Source organism: Agelaius tricolor, unplaced genomic scaffold, assembly GCF_023055355.1.
Source record: "Agelaius tricolor isolate 1412-34295 unplaced genomic scaffold, bAgeTri1.0.p SCAF_1, whole genome shotgun sequence".
Classification (NCBI taxonomy): domain Eukaryota; kingdom Metazoa; phylum Chordata; class Aves; order Passeriformes; family Icteridae; genus Agelaius; species Agelaius tricolor.
The window spans coordinates 81,281,352-81,305,010 of NW_027269261.1; the positions used below are offsets into that span (position 1 = coordinate 81,281,352).

The 23,659-nt window shown below is 38.5% G+C and overlaps 1 long non-coding RNA gene across 1 annotated transcript in view; it reads left to right on the forward strand.

Moving 5' to 3' along the window:
• The window catches only part of LOC139592059 (uncharacterized), an 81,463-nt gene that overhangs the window by 56,111 nt on the left and 1,693 nt on the right, over positions 1-23,659 (forward strand). Inside the window, exon 3 of the long non-coding RNA XR_011679889.1 lies at positions 9,260-9,344. This is a non-coding gene — a long non-coding RNA (uncharacterized lncRNA). The remainder of the gene's footprint in view (positions 1-9,259; positions 9,345-23,659) is intronic.

Below are 23,659 nucleotides of genomic sequence, written 5' to 3' on the forward strand. Positions count from 1 at the left end.
AAGAATTTTTATATCTGACTAGCACGCAGATCCAGACTGTGTTAAATACAGTCTTCTGTACACAATAGACAGGTAGGGTGTGTAATGGTTTGCTACAATGTATTTTTCACATTGACTTTGGTAAAATTAAAAACTATAGTAGGTTAAGCAGACTCCTGCTCTGAGAAATGCAAACTATTTTATTTGTATGTGAAGCTGTAGCCAGCTGATGTATTGTAAAATAGTACTTTCCTTTTTCTGTCTTTAGTACAACCACTGCATGGCAAGTGCTTGCATGCTGCAGAAATGAGGACCATTTAAATATTTAGCTGTCTTATACCTTGGTGTTTCTCTGCCTGGGACTCTTATGCCTGAAGGCATATATTCCCAGAGATCTTCTTTGCCCTGCAGTTTGTACCTTCCTGTGCACATAGTTACTGACTGGAGAAACATATAGTGGTTCAGCTGCTTGACTTTAAACTTCTGATTCATCCAACAGAACCTGCAGACACAGTGAAATCAAATGTGGGTCTTAGGGTCACTGAATGTTAGTTTATTTTCGTGTTTGTTTAGGCCAGATATGCACTGGAGAGGATAACCACAGGTGTAAAGCTCACAGGAGGGTAAAGATACCTTGCTCCCAGGCCATTCAGTGTTGTGTACAACTACCACTTTTGCAAACATATTGAGAATGGTTTGTTATGTCTGGGGACCATTTGGGTACTGCAGAGGAGTCTCTCTGGCATGCATGCTGCTTGGAGATGGCCCAGGATCCCAGCCCAAGGTGTGGTGTAAACAGATACATGTGGGACATGTGAACAGATATCACCCAAAGCTGTGGCCCTGTGCACTGAAAGCAACCTGCAATCTCTGCCTTTTTAAAGCCTGGAACTTTTCAGAGTTGTTTGGAAGGAAGAAGGAGAGCTAATGTTACATTTGTAAGAAACAGTAAGATCTGCCATGCAGCTTTGCAAAAATTTTAGTCTGACATGCTTTTTTCATGGAGAGTCACCAAAGATGGAGAGAGAGGGCTCAAACATCAAGAACTGCTATTTACCACAGGGAAAAAAAAAATCCATAAGTGAAACATACATCTCAGTGGGAAGCTTTTCATTAAAAGATTGATATATGGTTTGATATAAAAGAAGAAATAAAGGGTTACATTTTTCCTAAAAAATGTGGAGATTTTTTTTTAATGCTGTGGCACTTGCAACTTGATTTTCCTCTGTAAAAGTCAAGGTTTGATTATAGTTCCTGCATTATTATTTATAGTTTAACAGTTATACATGCCACGTCCTTGGCTGTGGCATTGCAGTTTGCACCATCTATGTCTGCTTCCTAAATTTATTGATCTCATTAGAAGATAAAAATGACAAAGATAGCTCATAATACTTCTGAGAAATGTAAAACCATTAGCAGGTCATTGTCAAAGTTATAACATGTCCTTTTAAGCTGCTTAGCAAACTGGTGGCAGCCTATGATACAGGGATTAACCTGTTCCAGGAGTGACTGAGAGGATCGCAGTGGATGGTTAATATTCAGCCTGCCTACAAAGCTTTGAAACTGCCTCACAAAATGATACAACAAAGAGATAAACAGAAATATATTAAAAACAAAGGGGACAGAAGTTTTCTTTTCCTGTCCTTTATCCTGGTCTCTGACATATAAGAAGCAGAATAGGTGTTAGAGCTTCTGTCTGAAATTAAGAGTTACTTTTTAAAATTGGTTATGCTCCCACTGGGCCAAGGAGCCTCTTAGGCTTTCCTCTGAGTGCAGGCTGACCTTGGCCAAGACCCCAAGCCAGCTTTTCCTCAGATGGGACCTTGAACTCTCCTAGAGCCGTGTTTAAGTGCACAGACACACAATACACCACTGTATTTTGAAGCCAGCATTTGTTGCCCCAGACATTCCATGCTGCCCAGGATGCCCACCAGAGCAATGGACATAACAAGACTTGCTACTTTTTTGCAGAAGACCTATACACCTGCATTGTTTTTATTGTTGTTTACATTTCTTCCCTTAGAGAAATGGCTGCAAGTGCTGGCTGATTGCTCTGTTGCTTACAGAACTGTCTGGACTTACAGAGAAATGATTTAAACTGGCAGAACACGTACTGCTGTGTAAGATTTGGGCTGGAGGGCTGGGTTTTCTGCATTATTTCTCTGGGATGGAGCAGGATAGGTGGTTAAGGAGAGGAAGATGTCAGCAGAAAGACTGATACCTAGTGGGTCTTTTCAGCATCTCACCTGACCCTTCAGTCACAGTGGAGGGCATGGCATTAGCATGACTCAGTTACTGCCAAATGCCTTTGGGGGTGATGGAGCGTGCACAGGTGGGCTCTGACAAGAGGAATAGGAAGAAGAGAGAAAGAATAAAAACCCAAACCCCCATTCATTGTTGTTGAGCATCATGTGACCTGATTTATACCAATGCATTATTCTCTTTTAGGAGCAATTTATATGCGCATTCCAGTAACGAGTAAACAAGCATTAGGGCAATGATGAATTAGCCTAGAGCAACAGTTTACAGATTACACAGCAGAGAATAAGGATAATAACAGTATTATTCATCTCAGTTATTCATTCTATTTTTAACCTATTAATGGCTATTTGTTGATTTTATCTATCAGGCAGTCAGAACTACCAGGAAGGGACTCTTGATCACCTGTGCACAGATCTGTCTCAACAAAACTTGTTTCTGTTTTCTTTTTTCTATGTTCATAGCAGTAATTTCAATTTGGTGCAACAGTACAATTTTGGCTAGACCACACATCTAAAAATTAGGTGTGATAGTGTTCTATTGTCTAAATCACCAAGGTGGTTTTGGGTTAACTGGTGAATTTCAAATACTCAGAATACTCCATAATCATGTTGTATAAATATTAATGTATATATTTGTTCTCACCCATTAATTGCCCTGTCATTGGAGTCTGGTCTGCTAATATTTGACTATAATAGAAACCCACTTGATTTAGCAAAACAATCTGTAAAGTTTAAAGAGATATTTTCCCAGTCACAGATCTTGTAAATGCTGTCATGGGATGCAGTCAATAAAGAATGAAAAAAAGCTAGTATCTTTAATAAAATTGTTAAGGAAAGCTGTATCAATTTCCTAGACATTTCTGAGCTGGAAAAAAAAAATGTTTGATTCTTATTCAGACTGGAAAAAAATCCTATAAATATAAATTCTCCTGCTGAAGGCTAAGTTCTAGTGGCTCTGGCTCTGAAAGTTTTTGCTTTTTCTCACTTCCAGCCACTGGATCAAGAGAATTCTTCACTTTCCATCATAAGAGCAGCCTCCCAGCTTGACTTTTCTGGGGCCATGCAAAAAACTGATGGCCCCTGATTTTAATACTATCCCATCATTGGTGCTCCAGAGTTACGGGTGTTTCCCATGGGTTTCTATCCCAGAATCCTGTAATCCTTTTGCTGAATATCCTTACTTATGAAGGATTAAGGCAAACTCGAGAGGTTGCAGAAAAGAAGAGCAAGAACAATTGAAAGTCTGAAATCCTGCCTGACACTGAGAGATAAAAGAAGATCAGTGTACTTAGATTATCTGAAAGAAGGTTAAGAGATGGCTTGATCATGGTCTCAAAGTCCCAAGCAGAGAAACAGTTTTCCAATACATGGGGAATCTCTAATTTAGCAGACAAAAGCCACAGCATGGTCCTGTGACTGAATGCTTAATCTGGACAAGTTCACACAAGATGTAGCACTTTTGAGATTGTAGCAGTTTTTTTTTTTTTTCTTAGGTATTTTTTGATTCTTAGTAATTTTAAGATTTCAAAACATATTTTTTCTAAAAGCTGTCTGACTTTGACCAGAAATTATAGGGTCTGTGCAGAAGTCATTGGGTGAAATACGATGGGTATGTGTTGTGCCCAAGGGCAATCTCTATAGTCGTGATTTCAGAATTTATTAATTCTTTGGTAATGAATGTTCCCTACTACTACATAAAATAGTTTCATGTAACATGCTATCATTTGCAGTTTTCTAACCTTAGTGTAATTATTCAGAAGCTATCGAAGCTGTTTTTGTACCTGTGTGTGCTTAGCCCAAAGAAAAGGAAAGCTAGTTAATACAAAAAGTTATTTTTCACATTTCTGAAAGCTTCATATGCCAATCCCTGAAAAGAAACAAGAAAATTCTCCAAAAATGCAAATGCTCTGTCTAGAAGCAAGGGTATAATTTTAACTACCTCATCATTATGTGTCACTCCCTAAGTATAGTAAGTGCTGTATGACAGCTGTTTCTGAGAGACAATCGGGGACTTTTCCAATAACTAAGTAATTATATTTCATAATATATATATATTTGTGAGGCATAGGGCTTTATGTGTTCGAAGCACTTAGGAGTCATTAGCTAATGCTCACAGCACCTCTATTGAATAGGTAAGACTATTGTAAGGGCAGATGGTCCTCAAGGCCACATAAAACACTGCAGCCCAAGAAAGAAATAGAGGTTGGTACCTTCCCATTTCCAAATTGCATGTTCAAGTCTCCAAACATTGTATTAGATATATAACTACAGGAACACTGCTTTTAACAGTATGTTCTAACCCTCCATCTCTTGATTTTATTGACCTCCTAAACTAATACATGGAGTAATGCTATGACACTCTACCTAATTTGTCAAGATCAGCAACATTAGCCTCTACAGTTCTTACAAGGTCTTGACCTTACTTACTGAGCTAGTCCTACTGAAATTAAATTGCTGCATGAAAAGTACATTTCATTTAAAATTACTGTGAAGGGGAAGTGCTACTACTTCTTTCAAAGTTTGCCTTTATTTAACAGATCAATGGCATTATGGTTTGGCAGTAAAGTCCATGGAGCAGCGGGGACTAAGTGCTTGCTCTGCCAAGTCCAGTCCTTGCTGTTAAAAGAATGCTTTATGAAAGAGACCACTTAAGAAACCAATAACAGGGCAGCTTAAATAAAATTTATGAAAGAACTTCCAGACTATTTGGAGTCCATTCTGTCCATTTTTATGTGCAAGAAAAGAATATCTGTCTGCCACAGATGAATAGCCTTTCACAAGGGATTTCTCAGGCCCAGTACCTGCCCATAGCTTTTCTCTCCTTGACCTTGCATGTTTGACAAAAGCATCTTGGAAGCACATGTAGCTGCTGTGATAGCAATGCAGACTCCAACCAGTTCAGACTTATTCACAAATAAATCTCATGCATGACAGACTTGGAGGAGGAGCTGATTCCCGTCTCATCCAGAAGCTTTCCGGTGACATGTTATGTGTTCTTATTATGTTTTCCATGGATTTGGGAGAGTGATTGGCAAGGCAAATGTAAAAGACATGGTTAGGGTAGAAACCTGTGGAAGGAAACTATATGTTCAAAGCCTGACCTCTTGTCTGGATTCATTTTGTCCTGAGTTTTGGGCACCATCAGGCATGGCTCCTGGACTTCCTTGCTCCTAGGGATTGTCACTGTACCTTGATGATTAGTCAAAAAAACTTCTGAGTAATGGACAAAGGGGAAAACAGAAGGATTTTACCTCAGAGCCTATCACAAATATATATTGCTATATTTCAGAGTTGGATGGCCAGATGCAAAATCTCATACCGGGCCTTTTAATTTTGACCACCTCTGATCAAGACTAATTAAAAAAACCTAGGAAAATGCAAATTCTACTGAACTGCTAATATGTGTGTTTTGAATTGCAAAAGGAAAAAACTTACCTCCAAAAATACCAAGTTTCCTTTTCTTTTTTTTTTTTTTTTTCTGGCAAAAAAACATGCAAATTTCACAGGGACAAAATATCTGACTCAAAAGAGAGTCTTGTGAAGTCAGCAATATAAAAAAGAAAAGTTTCTTGAAAAAACCAAGAAACAACCAACAAACACAAATGCTGTGTTTCTCTATAAAATGAAGTACAAGGTACAGAGAAGGCAGAAACCACAGATCTGTTACTTTCATTTTTTTAAACTTGCCTCATTCCAGAGAAGTTCTGATCACCTTGCCACCTAGGCTCATCTCAAAGACTTAGACATGAAGAGAAGTAGAACTACAAATTTTGCAGAGTATGATGGTTGCATGTGGAAGGATCAAGGACCTATGCAGGCAATGATATACAGAGCAAAAGCAGATCATTAGCCTTGTAATTGAAAAGAAAAATGGAATAATGATATTGTAAAATACAAGACAACTTTGTCTTGTATTTTACACATCCTCTGCATTTACAAATGCTTATTTAAATGCTATCTATGTTATGGTATCATTTTATGGCTTGCCAGTGCAGCTTACTGATCATATAAATGCCTTCAAAGAAATCTGATCATTTGCAAAAATCAATAATTATCAATATTCTGCAATTGAAAAGGGCTGGATAATAACCATTCCCTAGTACTTCCTGTAGAAGGAAAATATGACATTTAGAATTTCTAAAAATGTACATCTAAATTATTTGTTAAACTGCTTGGTAGCATTGGAACCCCAGATATTAGATTTCTTCTAATTTATTATTACTCAGCTCAAGAAAAATTAATAATAATAAAAAATTTTAAAAGCACAAGAATTGAAAATAGCAGGAGATGATTGAGTTTTTCTACATGTATCTTGCAGGTATTTTTGAAGGGCAAGTTAGGGTCTGAATATTGAAACTCCATCATTGAACTTTTTGGCTGTGGTGCACACTGAGAAATAATATCTTAGTACCTAGCCAGAGTGCCCTGCTCAGAGACATGAGAATAAGGCAAATCATATAACTGCTATTAGTCACCACAGTGGCACCATTTACAAGTTTAAGCACTTTGGGTTTGGGGGATTTTTTTTCAGAATATTGTATTTCCAGAAGAAGTAGATGTTTTTGTGGAAAACTAAGAGTATTCCAATACAAAAACCTTTCCAGAGCTATTAATGAGACGTTTAATGAAGGGTTCTCAGCTAAAAGACATGATTTTTAACTTTATGACATAGCTGCTTGATGAAAGATCCTTAGTTCTGTAGTGTGGAGTGTTTTTGGAAGAACTTTTATTTTGTGGACCTTATAACACAGGTACCACAAGAAGCACCAATAATGAAACTTGCAGCACTGCATCATAACAGACTGATTTTTAATATTTATTTAATCCCATTCTTCTGCATCTCTGCTTCTACATAAAGACTAATTAAAAGCATAAGAATAAACAGTCAGCTTTTTCAACAGAAAATCATCAGTGAAATCCCTCAAAGATATAAGCGAGAGACAGTAGAAGAACTGGCAAAAGAAATATTGAAATAACAAAGTTTTCAAATAATATAAAGCTATTGGAAAAAAATATATGCTGGAAAGAACTGCAGAGGAGTATGATGATATTGACTGACTGACAAAATGTCAGGTACAATTCAGTAGTTAGAAGTGTAAAGAGATGCTAACATTATATACACAGTAGTGGCTTTTGAACTGGCTCTTACCACTCAGAAGGAATATCTGAGCTCTCCAAAACCATCAGCTCAGGTCTCAACAGTGATGAAGTCAGGAGAGGTTGTCAAGTATGTGGGACAGCTTCTTCAGAGGGCGATAAAATAGGCTGTGGGTGTCTGGTATGAAAGGAGCAAGTGAAGGGAATGCCTGAGATCATGGAGCAGGGAAGTGAATACAGAATTATTATTTAACCCTTTTGGTAACACTGGACCTAGAAAGCACCACAGGTAAACCACTGGATGGCAGGTTTCAAACAAATACCAGGTGCATAGCTGAGCTGTGCAGGTCATTATTTCATGAGCGCAAAAGAAGTTTAGACATTCATAGAAAGCTGTTAAACATGTTCATGGAATAAAAATCCACGGAACTATTAAAGTATCTTCTTGTCAGAGAGTCCCTGACTACACATCATGAAGCGATGAGTGAGTCAACCAAGAAACTCTGAGTATACATTTGCCCTGTTCTTTTGCCCTTCCTTAGCTCCATTGCTGGAAATGAGATAAAAGGCTGGAAATGCTCTTGGTCTCAAGCAGAAAAACTGTTCTCATGTTGAAGGGTAGTTTCTATTGTTCTGCTTTGTAATCTGTATGATATGCAAAGCCCACATGTGAATGTGTGTGGTAGCTAATGGCAGTTGCTGTGACCACAGTGGGGAGATGCTCAGAGCAGGGCCACTTCTTCCCAGTCACAGCTTCCTCATTGTGCCCTTTGCTGCTAATGAACCTGAGAAGAGAGAGGGGAGTTCAGACTGTGTTTCTTACTTGATTCCAGAAAATTTGTACCAAGAAATAGTAAAATTATTTTTATGAAATGGGGAGGCCAATATTTTGTGGTTTGGCTATATTTTTTCCCCCGTCCTGATTTAATTTAACCAGACAGTCCAATTTCAGTAATCCTCATCACTTCTTAGCTCCCTGTTTTCTGTTGATGTTTATTCATGTTCTCCTGCTTGTAAAATTCACCAGTTCCCTCTCCTAATGTGTTGATACCAATGTTCAGGGATGATATAAAAAAAAACTGGAGGGAAACACGGTCATTTACTCCTTCTTGTCTTGTTTGTTTGCTTCAGAATTACTTGCACTGACACAAATAGACTTTCCTTGTGCACAGCAAGAGATAAGGTTGGGGTTTTCTGCTTTATTTGTTCTGTACCACACATATTTCCCCCACCCACTCCCTCACTTGCTTTTGTACATGCTCACACACAGATGTACTTGCGTACTATAAGGTTTCAGAGAATTTCACTCAGTTTAGAAGAATGTGACCAATGTCTGGGATGAAAAGTTTATATTTTCAGCATCACAAGTCATTTCCACTAATCTTACCATCACAGGTGGGTGTTTCTGGAAAGGGTGCTAAAGCACCTAACACTCAGCATTTAAGACACTGAAATACAATTAGTGAAAGCAGTGCTGTGAAAACATGAGGTGTGCCATGTGACAAACTATTTGCTGCCTGCTAGGTTTAGCTCCATGTTCAAAAGTAGAGAAGTGATTTAGCCAATAGTGATGCAGTTGTCTGTGTTTATCTGCTTATTTCTTCCTGGAAAATGTTGGTATGCCTCATAGCTCTGCCTCATTGCTGTATCTTTGACTACTACTTCTCATATGGGAAGCTGCACACAGATAATTCGGGTGATTTTATGAATAAAGGGATTTTTCTGAGCTTGCTGCATTTTGCTCATGCATTCTCCCAAAGCTGTGTGTCTCTGCTGATAGATGAGTGCATCTGCAAGTTTCAAGATGTGTGGTTTCTGTGGGTGGAGTGGGATGAGTGTGGTGGGTTGAAAGAAGAGAAGAAGAAACGGTCTCCAGCATCAATAAAGTTTCTGGTGCTTCATGAATATCTGTTCTCTTGCAGGTTCTGCTTTTTAAACACTGACCTCAGGAGAAGCTCTGCAGCATCAGAAGGTTATTACGGGACTGGACACCTTGAGTCCCTTGGGGTAAATTGCTACAGTGTCTCAGTTATCAGTTAAGTCCTTGTGTTCTGGTGAAAACAGTGGAGCTTGTTCTCACTGGTGTAGTATCTGAGCCATCAAGTTTAATGAATCATTACAAATAGTTTAATCTGCACTTGCAGGTGCTATTAAAATGGGTTGTTTGGTGGTTTTGTATTTTTTTTCCAAGAGAAGTTTCTTACCTAGGAAGAACAGTCTTTCTCAGGCACAATGGTTTTAAATATGGAATAGTGGGATAGGTTTTGCTCATTAGAAAGCCTGATGCTGAATTCAGTATTCCCTTCTGCTAAACTTACCTCCTCCAGGATTTCAGACTCTAAGTTGCAGAGGATAAAACATAAGGCCCTGGTTAATTGCAAATAAATAGTGCCAGAAAAACATACAGATGGTACCTGAAGTTCATTTCTGAAGACTATCCAGTAAACTATATATAATGCACATGAAAAGTATGTAGAATAAGGAGGAGAATAATTTTTTTTGTGTTTTCTTACATTTGTAAAACAACAAAACAGCAAAAAAAGAAATAATAAATGAATACCCTCTGTTAGTGAAACTTCTTGTCTGGGAAAAGAGCAACCTGTATTTCTGTTTATTTACCTTAATCAAATTAATTAATTTAACAAGTTTGAAAAATTCAGCATTCTACAGGATACAGGTATAAATATCTGGCAAGTAAAGTGTATATATTATAAACCACATCTACTAGGCTAGTAAATATTTTGCTGCATTAGTTTGCTCATTCCCAAGCAATCAGTTGTGAACTCCAGTGTTGTAACGGGTCCACAGGGAACATTTGTGCTTTGGTTGGCACTTAGATTAAATTCATCAAATTATTTTTTTCTCTGTTCAAGGCTGACATTTCAGAATTTTTTTTGAAAAGGTTGTGTGCCAACTGCCAAAGTCAATTAATTAAATGGTAAATCTGAAATTTGTAGAGGAAAACTATCATTCCCTTTTGCTGTGCGACCTTGGAAATGTGAACATTTAATCCACAAAACACATGGTTTACCAGAGAGTCCTGATCTGCTTGCACTGAAAGTAAAAAGCAAAGCTTGCTGTTATGTTTTGGGAGATTAGGGATTACCACAAGGATGGCATTTTACCCTGCATTTTTCTTCTGATTTTGATACTTGGTAGTAATGACAATATCCTTTGAAGTCTTGTTATGCTTGAGAGCTTAAAGTATTCAGCACTTAGTAGGAGGAAGCAGTGCAAATTTGTGGACTCATTTTCCATATATTTGAGAGACTGCAGATGAGGGTAGGATGTACAGTCCCAGAATTTGCTGGCCAAAGAGCTCCATCTTAGATCTGTAAAGGAAATCTTAGAGGCAAAATTCAACAGTCTTGAGCAGATGGTGATCATATTCCTACACAGCAGAAGTATTACAAATCTCTTCCCAAAACCCACACCTTCCAAGGAGTGTATCTACCCTCACATTATCAGCAAAGGCAGTCTGGTTTCAAAGACTGGATTGGATCTTGCTCTTCTGGCTCCTACTCTGTATGTCTCTTTTTGTACATCTCAGTGGACTTCTCATCTCTTATTTGAAGCATTGTCATCTCAAGGTGCTTGAAAATGAGTGCAATACATTGACTATTCCTCAGGTGTTAATTCTCTGTCATTAGTTTATATTGATTTGTGTTTGTTTATTTCTTCCCTGCCTGAAAACTGGTGCAGATGAGAACCTTGTATTTGGGGCCCTGTATATGCATGGACTAGAAACACAGCCCAAAACCAATGTAAAAGATAGTAAAAACAGTGAATAGGACAGATAGGTTTAGGCAGACCAGATACATGACCTAGTACTCCTCTTCCTTTACCATTTGAAATTCTTTCATTCTGTGTTTTGCTATGATTTTAAGTTTAGGATTTTTTTTTAGCCTTCTCACTCTCTCTTTTTAAATAAAATTACATGTTGTTTATTTAGGAAGATAAAAGATGCCTAAATAGATTTGCTTCCTGCACATTCAGAAATTTTTTAAAATTTGGTCCTTAATTTGACAGCTTGGCATGAGGGGGCTACAGTTTGAGGAAAGACACTGATTAGCCCTCAGTAGTAGGGAAAATGGTGGAAACTGCTAGTGCCAAAGGTGCTTCTTAAATACTGGCCTTGTGGGTGTGTAGGCACTATGCATATTAAGATACAGGAATATCATATAAGATATAGCTAATTCTTAGGATTCATAATCCTGTGCCTTCTCCTACCCCTTTGCTTTATATAGTGAATATATACCCAAAGCCTAAAGTGCAGTTCTTGGAATTGTCCTGCCTGTCCAGATATAGGCCGTTTTGCAGAAAGGAAATCTGATGTTTTCCTATGGAAAATGTTCCTCCTTGTGAAAGAGACTTACAGAGATGGTGGCCCAGAGGGACCAAGTCACCTATGGATGAGCAGAAGTGGGAGTTCTTCAACTCTGCTTATCTGAAATACGATTACTGTATTTAATCTTGGGGATATTTAATGTAAAACATAAGCAAGAATGCCTTCAGGAAGAAGATAAATTAGGGATGCCAAGCTGTGGATAATGCTTGGAGTCAAAGCTATTTTTGATTCCTGGTTCTTTATACTGTAAAATTGAAGCATTTCTATCTATGTCTAGAAGGAGAATCACTGAGATGACTAGGGAAACTTTAGTCTTAACACTTGAAGAACTTCAGATGGTGCAAAGGCTAAGCAGTAGATGAGGGAAAATTTAGAATATTGAATTAAATACTATCTGAGGTATCTAAGTGTTGGATTGGGTCTAAAACTCAGTTAGTGTGTGTCTAAATTTCCTTGCTGGAGGATGGATTTGTTGATCTTTATCTCAGAGCAATGTTGTGCAGTGAAATGTGTCAAGTGATCACTTATTACAGTAATAACTGTACCATGTGTGCACTTACAGAGATAGAACTGTGTTTTAAATGTCTTGTAAAATTTGGCAGAGGACCAATCTGTGAATGCTGCTAGATGATCACTAGATTACCAAGTTTTCCTTAACCAATGATGGTTATCTGTATAGTTTCTGTGCAAAATGCCTGTATCTCCCTGTGATATGTGGATCCAGTTTGACAGGAGATAATGAAACATGAAAGAACAAAACATTGTAGTTTTTTTCCCCTAATGTCGTATCTCAGCATTGTCTCCATCAGTAGCCTTGTCCGCAGGAAGTGTAAAGTTTCCTGCTATGATTGTTTGACTGCTGCCAATTATCAGATCTGCTTTTGGCAGCCTTCCCTCCCAACCTGCTGATTAGCTAATGTGTGGTTACTAATACAATATAGGAAACTGGTGTAAATGAAGGAGCAAAAGATTTATTAATTTCATGTGCTAATTACTGTTTGTAATATAATTATCAATACTGCAAAAAGAAATCCTGGCTTAAGAAATAGCCAGGTTTCTATGTCTTGTGAAACGAGGCACAAGAATTTTGTGCAGTAAACAGGTATATTTTCCCCTTGATACATGCACGTAACTTTCATTAGATTCATAGGTTTCAAAGGCAGAAGAGAGGTCATTAGAGCTTGGAGTCTAACAATCTGTAAAACATAGGCTAGAGGATTTCATCCAGGTACCCTTTGCCCGAGTTAATAGAAAACAGGAGCCAGATCCTGGACTGGATGTACAGCAGTTTTACTCCACTAAGCTGGAATAATGGTGATTTATACCAGCTGAGAAATTGGCAGTAGACTTAAATGACAATGGATTCTTTTTTGCATAAACCTAAATGAAAATGGTCACTTATATTTTAATAGCTGTGTTGAAAGAGCCTTGCTGGGAGTCAGTTTTTGAAAAGTATTTTAAGCTTTAGAAGAAAATGAGGGTTTTCCAAACCTTTATGGGATGATTGTGTTCCCTGTTGCAATTTAAACTTGTCCCTTCACTGAAGAAAAGACATAAATTTAGCAGGAAAAGAATTTTCTCTTTAAATTGAAACATGTGCCAAGAGTCTTATTTGTAATTAAATAATTCACTAGGATTTTAGTGGGGGAAGGAACAACAAAATAATATAATAAAAAGCTGAATATTCTCAGAGCCAAGAGAAACTTGAACTCAAATGTTTAAAGATTAAAAGTCTCAAGAGCTAAAAAGTAGTCTCTGATTTCTTTCATTAGGGTGTATATTTGGCAAAACTAGTTGTCTCATTACTCTTCTGTAGCCATTTGTATGAGTGTGTGGATGATGTTATTATATTTATAGCAGATACAGTCTTATCATTTAGGTACAGACAGAATCCTACCTGCTCAGAGCTACAGGGTTTAAGAATGCACTCAGACAATATTGACATAGACAATGCCATAACATCCTGTAATCTGCACAGAAACTGACTTTGTGCACACCAAAGATGAATAAAAGAACTTCCTTCCTAGTCCCCTAAAATGAGAGTGTTTAAAGGAAAATACAAGTGTGGGGAGAATATCCTCCAGATTCCCAATAAATTTCTGTCAGTTCTGTCTCAGGAGGAGGTGGTGGAGGCTTTTGTGTTTGGTGATACAGAAATCTGTGGCTATCACATCAACGTGTAGAATATGTAGAAAGACAACTTATTTGAGCAGCTGCTTATGTGGATGGTAAGCAGAGAGAATCTTGTCTCATAATATTCCTATTCTCATTTATAATAAATCAGCTGCTGGTTTGGCTGATGAACAGTTTGAGGTGCTTTATATCTGATGAAAAAAGCCTAAACAGAATACACATTTTAATACATTTCCCATATTTTTTTCCCTTAGTGTTTTTCTCCTTCAGAGATGGACATATGTTTCAACATGTCACAGTACATTTTGATGGCACTGTCACATGGAGAATAAACCTGATAATTTACTTCACAGGTAAACATCAGAAGACATGGTCTGAACCAAATCATTCCCAGCTTTCTCTCTCTCATTGCTTTAAGTAGAATTAGAATACCCAATCTTTCCTTGAAAAGCAGGGTTTCTTTTTGTCCCTTATCCAGAAGGATTTAAGCATTCCCCATCCCTGAGGATCCTCAGGTAACTCCATAGTACCACTAAGTATTTGGAAACATCAGACTTGCCTACAAAGTTTGTAGCAACATCACACCCTTCAGCCTGTTGCACACATCTGTCTCATGAGGAACATGAAGCTGCTGAACTGACCTTCCATAATGTCTAGGCCCAAAGTTAATTCAGCACTCTGTAAGAAAACTGAGAAAAAAACCCCCACAAACTGATCGCAGCCAGGCAAGAGCAAACATCTATCAATGCTATCTTGAATACTCTCCCTTTATGAACATCAGACTGTTAGCTCATGTTAGATACTTCTGTAAAATGGATGCTCAGGGGTGAAACACTTGGAGCAGTGGCTTGTGAAGGAGAACAGCCCTTTGCAGCACTGTACAAAGTGGTAATGTACTGCAGCATGTAGAAGCCACTGCTCCTTCTCATCCTGCCTCATCATTTCTGCCCAAGGGTGTGGGTAGAGTGTGCCAGCATATTTGCACTGTGATCCAAGGAGAGACAATGAGTTCCTTGCAGAAGCCAGGCAAGAGAGGCTCTGATTGAGGTCTGGACTGCATATTGTGTAATTGCATGTTACTTGTTATGACCCTGTGTTTATTGCTTGGTTCAGTCCTACAGCTCTCAGACCACTATACTGACTTCCAGGAAACTTAAAAAATATTTTTTCCCAAAAACTAAAGTTAGGCTGTTGTCATAGAAAAAATAGCTGTCGTTTATGGTCTTGTCAAATTAAGTTCAACTTCAGTAAACATGACGTGAAATCTGTACCGGGCAGCCTCACCAGTGAATAAGAAGGCTTATTCAGCCCAGCCATATATAAATATCAGTAATATAAAATTCTGACAATTGTAAGAGATTTGCATTCACAGAAGCTTTGCACTTTCAGCCTGATGAAAGGTGATAAAACATCAGTCTGTATATAGTTCCATTTTGTCATTTGCTTGTGAAGTACTTCCTTCTCACACTAAAATTAAAATTTAAAAGACTTTCACTTTTGAGGAAAAGAGCATCATTGAAGAGAAATTCTCGCTGGAAAATTAATAGATAAGGTCTGCCATGCTAACTCAAAAAAGCAAGCAAGAGGTAAAAATTGAATCTCTTTATCACACGTGAGTCATTTTTCTAAACTGGGGAAGTAATATGGGATGGAATATATAGGACAGATTCTCTTACAGAAAGTGCTTTCAAACTTTAAAAGATCCATAACTAATATTGGGAATGGTTATAAATGACAGTCTTCTCTTTTTGATTGTGTCGCATTTATTACATTCTACCAGGACTTTATGGAGACTCTCAAGGAATTAATGTTATATTTATGATAAAGATACGGAGCTGCTTCTAAATAGCATTTTCATCATATTAACTGTTGCCTAGATAACAGGCGTATCTCCTCGAGCACCTCTATTCTGGTTTAGCACTACAGCTTGCAAATTAATACAGTCATTATAAGACAGCAAAGCTATATCACTTACCATTTCATTATTGTTCAAGTCAAAATCCATATTTTTTCAGTTTTCCCTAGGGTTACAAACTGGATAGGGAAACGTTATCATCTTGCAGAATAATCTCTCAAGACTCACTCTCTTTGGTGTTAAGAGGAGCCGTTAATCATATTACAATAATTTTCATATTAATAGGTCCCGTGTAAAGACAGAGTTAATGCTCTCCTTCTACAGTCAATCCTCCAACATAGTTTTTTTATATACATATATGTGTGTATATATATATATCTATATATTTAAATCTGCTTGGAACTAGATTAGCACAAAAGATATCACGTCCTACTCAGTGTATGAATCAGGGTCAAATCAACAGCAAACCCTTAAATTTTTAATCAAAATGGCAATCTGTCATCCCTAAGAGAGTTAAATAACGTTTAAGTGAATAACATGAATATGTTTTAGTGGAAAATGCATGGGGGAACTTACTGCAGCACACAGAAAACATTCCATGGAATATCTAGAAGATAGTTTAGTCCTTACATGAGATGCTGTGATACTAACATGCATATCCACTCTAAATTAGAAATCATCTTTAAACCTGAATTTTGTTTTCTGAGGAACCAGTACACCCTTTATTTTTTTGATCTCAGACACTGTAATTTTCTGAAAGCTTCTCAAATAATGTTGTACATTTAATAATGTAATGTTACCTAAACTCAGGGCATTTTCTGATATTTTTCCTTTTTTCCAATCTGCTGACCTGAGTAATGTGGTCTGCTCAGAAGAAGTTAAGTGTGAATTTAAGAAGCTGTCCAAGGGGTCAGGTGTTTCCCTAATTTTGAGCAGCCTGAATGTGAAACAAAGGTGGGTCAGGTCTGCAGGGACTTGGGGGTGACTCCTGCTCTGCCCCTGTGCTGCCCTGGCTCGCTGGGAAGCCTCTCTGTGTGGGAGCCCGAGCACTGAGCTGGAGTTGTGGATAATGAGCCCCATGGAGAGCAGAATGGAGACTGGAGCACGTGGCTGACTTAATGTGGCAGTCTGGCTCCTGAAGCTGGTCAGCTTAGCCCAGGATGGAGCCTGCTGCCTCCTCCTCGGCGGTGTGGGAAGATGCTCCCTTGGTAAACTTCACTTGCTGTCAGCATCCGCTCTCCTTTTGCTAAGCCCTTTTACTGTAATGATGCCATCTCTCTCAATGTCCTTTATTATTCTCCTCTCTGTCATTCCCAGGGGGTCTGATTAAAATCAGTGGAAAGCTCTCTTGGATTTTACTGGCTTTCATACTCTTGCTCTGCTCCTTAATTTCCCTTTTTTTTTTCTGTTTTTGACTGCTTTCTGTTTAGGCTCACTTCTGCTGTGTTCTAAACACCCCTCATCTTTCCCCACGTTTGTGTTTTTGTACTTTTATTCCTATTCCTGACCTGCTCGACAACTGTTAAATTACTTAGGCAGTGAGTAAAATGCGGATTAAAAAAGTGCTTTCAGCTTTGAGCTAAAATGTGTTGACAGGTCTCACAAGAGGCCTAGAGGAGACATGGGAGAGTGGCATCATTTTGGGAGAAGAAAAGCTAGAAAAATGACTCTCATCAGATCTGAGGCCTCACCATGATTCTGTGGCAGCACTCCTGGCTGCCTTAATGAGGTCATGAATCCACTAGCAGTGTGTGGAAACAGTTTTAATTGGTGATAATTTTAACACTTGTTTAACGAAATTTAAGGCAGCTGGAATGGGGTTCTATCTGCGCTATACTGGTGTAAATCAAAAGTAATGTTATTCAAACTTATGTTCTTCTAGAATAGCAGCACTTCAACAGAAATCAGATTCTAAAGCACTCCTGAATTTCAGATATTATACTGTATTTCCATTTATAACCTGACATAATTCCCACACAGCATATGGTATTAATCTGGTGTAAACACCATGTTATGATGATACTCAAACACATACAGCTGACATGAAAATGTCTTCAAGTACAATATTTCCAAAAGCAATTATGTCTATATGGTTGGTAGTTAGTTAGCTTGTGCAAAGTTTTATTTCTTATTTATACATATATGAAGGTTCACAGGATGAAGCATGTATAAAAAAGGAGATATTTTCACTGTTTTCAAAAAAGTGGGAAAAAAATCAGTAGTCTACTTATTTTGGCCTGTTGGGCTTTTGTAAGGAAATGTCACCTGCATGAGTACAGAGGATTTTTACAATATTGGAATTTCCTTTTGTTTGCATTAGAGGGTAGATATATAGAAAAATGCAAGGAATACAATGACACAAATTGAAACTGATGATATTTTTGTTTGACAAAATGGACTCCAAAATAAGTATTTAGGGAAATTTTGCGATTCTCAGAGAATGTAATATTCTTGATGTGTGAGTGCCTCAGACATAATCTCTGTTGGTAACCAAACATTTTTCAATGTTCTCTGATGAGAGGGGAGGGAGACCAGCACTTCTTGTCCAGGCAGATGCATCTGTGAAATCCTTAAAAAAATTGCCTAAGATAGGAGTTGAGCCAATCATATTGTTGAAAGGAGATAAAGAAAAGCATGTCTTCTGGAAAGTAAATGCTTATGGATGGTAATATTTTTGTTTGAACGCTTGCCAGTAGGGCCAGATTTACAGGTAGTGTAATTTTTCTAGTGCCATCTCACCCTTTTGAGATTAAATTATTTATTAGGATGAAGTGTAGCTTTTTCACATATTGTTTCTAGCTCCACCTGGTACCTAGAATTCCAAAATTTTTAGCCTTTCCTAGCCCCTTTTTTTCTTCCTGAGGATCCTTTATTAAATATATTCCCAAGACAAAGAAAATAAGGCAACCTCAGTATCACATTCTCGTAACAGAAAAGAACTGCAAGAAACTGCCTAACAACCAGCTCTGCACTCGTTAGCTTTAGTATAAATCTGCAATGACTTTATTTTTATTACTTCATACTGGCGCTAGAGTGAATAACAGTAGGTTAGACTGTTGATGGCATTGTAAAATGAGCATTTCCATCTCATGCCTATTGTCCAAAACAATATCTTAGGTTTAAAAGAGAGAGCTAAAAAATTTGCAGCGGGACAAGAATAAATCTGGAATAACTCCACTGAAAATTTACACCCGTGTGACCAGGAATTGAATTTAGCCCACTTTGCTGAATTCCTTTTAATGGTTTCTGCACGTTCAGGCATCCACCAGAGATTAGATGGAGGCAGCAGACGCGCCGCTATCTGCGATGCAGGCAGGACAGCCGGGGTGAAAGGGTAACGCATTATCACACTGCGCCACCTGGCCCATCCAACACAATTTGAGCAACCATAATTGTATTGATTACTTCTTGTGCTCATGACTAATGACCTCTAGCTGCAACCTTGCATTTTCTAAATCTTTTATATTCTGATTTAATAATAAGATTTGATTAAAAATTGCCATTAGCCAATGCCAATGATTAGTCAGCAAGACTCAATGCCGCCAAGTTCCAATGAGTTTCATTATTCTGGAATTAAAAAGCACAGAGAACTTCTCTGGGTTAATAATACAATGATTCTGTCTCAATCAGAAATGAAAGAAAACAGCTCTAATATACAAATGCAGCAAAATGTGTGGCTATTACTAATAGCCACATTTTACAGAGAAGTATTTGAAGAATTAAAGGGACTTTGTCACAGATGGTGGGGACAGTTTGCTTCTGCTTTTTATATTTGATTGGAAAGCCAGTGTCAGATGGTGTGTGAGGGGGCATTTTCCTAAGGAAAGACATTTCCTTTGGTGCAACAAGAATGTGGGGCTTATTCAATTTCTCCATGAGAATCCCTGCCACAATAAAACAAGGCAAAGTGTACATTGGCAAAAATTGGCTTTAGAAAATGACGAGGTTTGTCTAGGTTATTTACCTGCTGAGAATATTTTTTTTTATTTTTTTAAAAATATTACTTATTATTTAAAAAGATATATTGTCACATCTTTCATGGAAAAAAAAAATCTGCCATCTTCTTTCAAGAAGGTAAGATATTTAAATACATACTAATTTTTAGACATGTAACTAAATCCTGCTGAAGAGTGTTAGGCTAAGGAGAGACTTAAGTATATATCTAAAAGCTCTGCTGGATCCAAATTGGCTTTGGTTTTTCTGTATTTGGGGTGTGCTAAAGGAGATGCTCTGTGGGGTGAACATCTGCTATGGGATGTGATGTTCCCTCAGATCCCACTGAAGCTGATTGAGGACTGGGCGACACTGAAGTCAATGAGAGCTGAGAGCACTCAGCACCTTTCAGGTTCAGGTCTCTAAATAATAAAAGACTCTTGAGACACAGTAAAAGCATTTCCTGCCTGTTACACAGGAGCAGGAAAGCTGTCTTGTCTCACTTTCATCCTCCAGAAAACATGCCATGTCTCAAACGTGAGTCCCATAAGATTTTTAAAGTATTTGAATAAAGAAATACCTTTTTAAAATACTGCTCACATAAAATATTGTATTGGGTTTGCATGCCAAGGTTTTGGTAGAGAGGGAGGCTACAGAGGTGGCTTCTGTGAGAAGCTGCCAGAAACTTCCCCATGTCTGGCAGAGCCAATGACGGCTGTCTCCAACACAGACCCACTGCTGGCCAAGGTTGAGCCATCAGTGATGGTAGTGGAGTCTCAAGGATGACATTGTCAAGGAGCGGGAGAAAACCCCACCAAACTGGGGTGCAACAGCTACTGGAGTGAGAATATGTGAGAAGAACAACTGAACATACCCCAGGGTCAGTGCAGGATGGGGATGGGCTGCTCTAGGTGCCAGAGCTGAGTGAGGCAGGCTGTGCCCCTGCAGCCTATGGAGGTTCAGGATGGAGCACAGATCCACCTGCAGCTCATGGAGAGGAAGGGGATGCCTGAAGGAGAGTGTGACCCCATGGGAAACGTACACTGGAGCAGACTCCTGCCAGGATCTGTGTCCCTGTGAAGAGAGGAGTCCATGTTGGAGCAGGTTTGCTGGAAGGACTTGGGACCCTGTGAGGTACAGTCTGGAGCAGCCTGTTCCTGCAGGAGTGCATCCCGTGAAAGGGACCCATGCTGGCTGGAGCAGTTCATCAAGAACTGTAGTCCATGGGTAAGACTCATGTGGGAGAAGTTTGTGGGGACTCTCTCCTGTGGACTGGACCTCATGCTGGAGCAGTGGAAGAGCATGAGGAGTCTGCCTGCTGAGGAGGAAGGGGCAGAAAGGACACCATGGGATGAACAGACCACAGCCCCATTCCCCCTCCCCCTACTGCTGTTGGGATGGAGGCAGAGAAATCAGGAGAGAAGCTGATCCTTGGAAAAAGGGAGGGTTGGGGGAAAGGTGTTATAAGATATGGGTTTATTTCTCCATGGTTTGATTTGTAATAAATTAAACCAATTTCCCCAAGTGCAGTCTGTTTTGCCAATGATGGTCACTGGTGAGTGATCTCTCCCCGCACTTATCTTGACCCATGAGCCTTTCATTATACTTTCTCTCCTTTGCCCAGCTGAGGAGAGCAATGATAAAGCAGCTTTGATGGGCACCTGGTGCCCAGCCAAGGTCAACCCACCACAAATCTTTTATCACCTTCAGGAAAATAATTTTAAAATATTCTTTAATAAAGTTTGCTACTGGCAACTGTTGTTTTCCTGGCTTATTATAAGTGCCTTTAAAATGTTTCCATTAATTAAGGCTGCTTTTATGGACTACATCCATTTAGTAAAATTGCAGAAAGAAGTGCTGCCGACACATCTGCCATTGACTTCTGTTTGCCTGAGCATTTTATACCCCCGTGAATAGCACAGTGGGGAGAGAAAGCCTGTGAAGGAGAATGATAGAAAGTGGTGAATTCTGTCCAGCAAAACATGGAGGTCAGGAGAGACAGCTGATTACATACTCGTGTTTTCCAGAATTTCATGAGGAGAGTGGAAAGTTGTTTAAACTCTGGTTACAACAGAATAGCGCTCTTAAAATGTACTCTCTTAAAATATACATTAAATACTCAGAAAATAAAAATGCATAAAATGTCAGTTTGAATGTATGAGATTGTGTTTTGTGGGATCAGGCAGGAAGGAGGTTGATCTGATCATCTCTGTATTAACTTACCGAGGTTTTTATACACCCTCAGCTGACAGCATTACTAGCCAGATTATAATTATAATTACCTTGGCTTCATCTCAGTGTTTATCTGCCATGACACCCACCCAGCCACCTGCCTGCTATTAATTCATTCAACACTAACTTAATCTTTTTTTCCTTTTATCTTGTTTTTTCCTGTTATCCTTACTTTAAAAAATGTGTCCGTTATTAGAAACAAACGAACACAATATTTGTTTGTCCATGACATCACTTATTCCTTTGTTTAAAAAAAGAGAAAAAAACAATCCAGAATCCTTCAGATTATAAAAATAACCTGTTTGTATTTTATAGTGAAAATTGGAAAGATCTGGCATTTGACTCAAAAACTCAGAACAGCTGATAATCTTCTTTAAATTGAATCTTTTTTTCATCCATAATACTGCCAGATATTCAAATAAGAGGAAATTCATGACAAAGGGCAATAAGCACGATACACAGTTGGCTTGTAGGATTCCACTGTGGGTGCAGTTCTGTATGAGTGTTGGATATTTGTTGCTGTTGTTGCTCCTGAGGTGTAGAAGTTTTTTATTTGTTCTGACAGAAAATTTAATGTCCAACTGTCCTGTAAAATGATGCTTAAAAAAAAAGAGAAAAACTGTAAAGCTTGAAAGAACAGCCATGTCCACAGTGCTTAAAGCCTTGGAAAGATTTAACACTACATTCTGCTATGCTATTTATGGGACAGAAAGCATTTCTCCTCAGTACACCAGGAACTGTGAACTGGTGCTGTTGTGTGGATGTTCTTTTGGATGTTTGGTGAGGGGTAGATTGAAGACACACTGTAATGTGTCAGAGGAAGCTAATTATAATAATGGCTTGGGGTCAGGTAAATGCTTCACTATTTATCTGACCCAACCACTGTTTATTATACTCCTTGTGTCAACACATTTTTACAGAGTGAAAATTAGCAACTAATTAATTTAATTTCAGGAGTTAATGCCACTGTAAAGAAAAAAAAGCAAGGTTTATATTGAATAGCGATGTTTCTAGAAGAGACCATTGTAAACATTGAAGTGAAGGGTCTTTAAAAGCAGCTTTGAACTGTATAATGTAAAGGTCCGATTCTGTGATCATTCATCAAGCATCAGTTCATCAAACTGTGCTTAAGTATCTGGTCAAGTCTTGTTCAAATCAAAAGCACCTGTTTAAATGCTTTCTGCACTGAGGTCTTAGACCCTGCTCAAGCAACATTTCTGACTTTGCTGAGCCTGCTTCCCTGGGGAAATGTGTCAGGGTGAAGGCCTAATTGCCTGTATTCCTCTCTCATTTGTTGATGCCCCTTTTTCCAGTGGCATTTCTGCTCTCTGTCAGTTAAAAGTTTGGCAATGTCAGAATTGAAGACACTACTCAGAGCTCTCTGCAGGTTTTGGGGGCACAGTTCAAGCAAGCAAGTGAAGGAAGGGAATTTTCTGAGGGTGTTTAATATTGCTTATTATATTTTTCAGCTTTCCGAATTAGGCAAGCTGCTCTTTAGCATTGGTTCCTGATGTCTTTCGACCAACACATTCTTCCCTTAGCATAACCTGCAAAGACACAGTAACACCTTGAGTATATGGAGACAAGAATTCTTTGAATTTTACAGTCATTTTAATGTGAAGACTTTAAGTGCTTTTGGACCCACTGGAGCTGGAGATTTTCCCATCTTTCCTTCTTTCTATCTTTTTTTTCTCATATTGCCTTTCCCATCTTTCCTCTCCTCTATCCTTGTGTTCTTAGATGAGGTCAGTACTGGAGAAGCTTAGGCACACTTTGCCCAGGTTCTGGATGATTTATTTGCTTTCACTCCAAGCTGTGTGG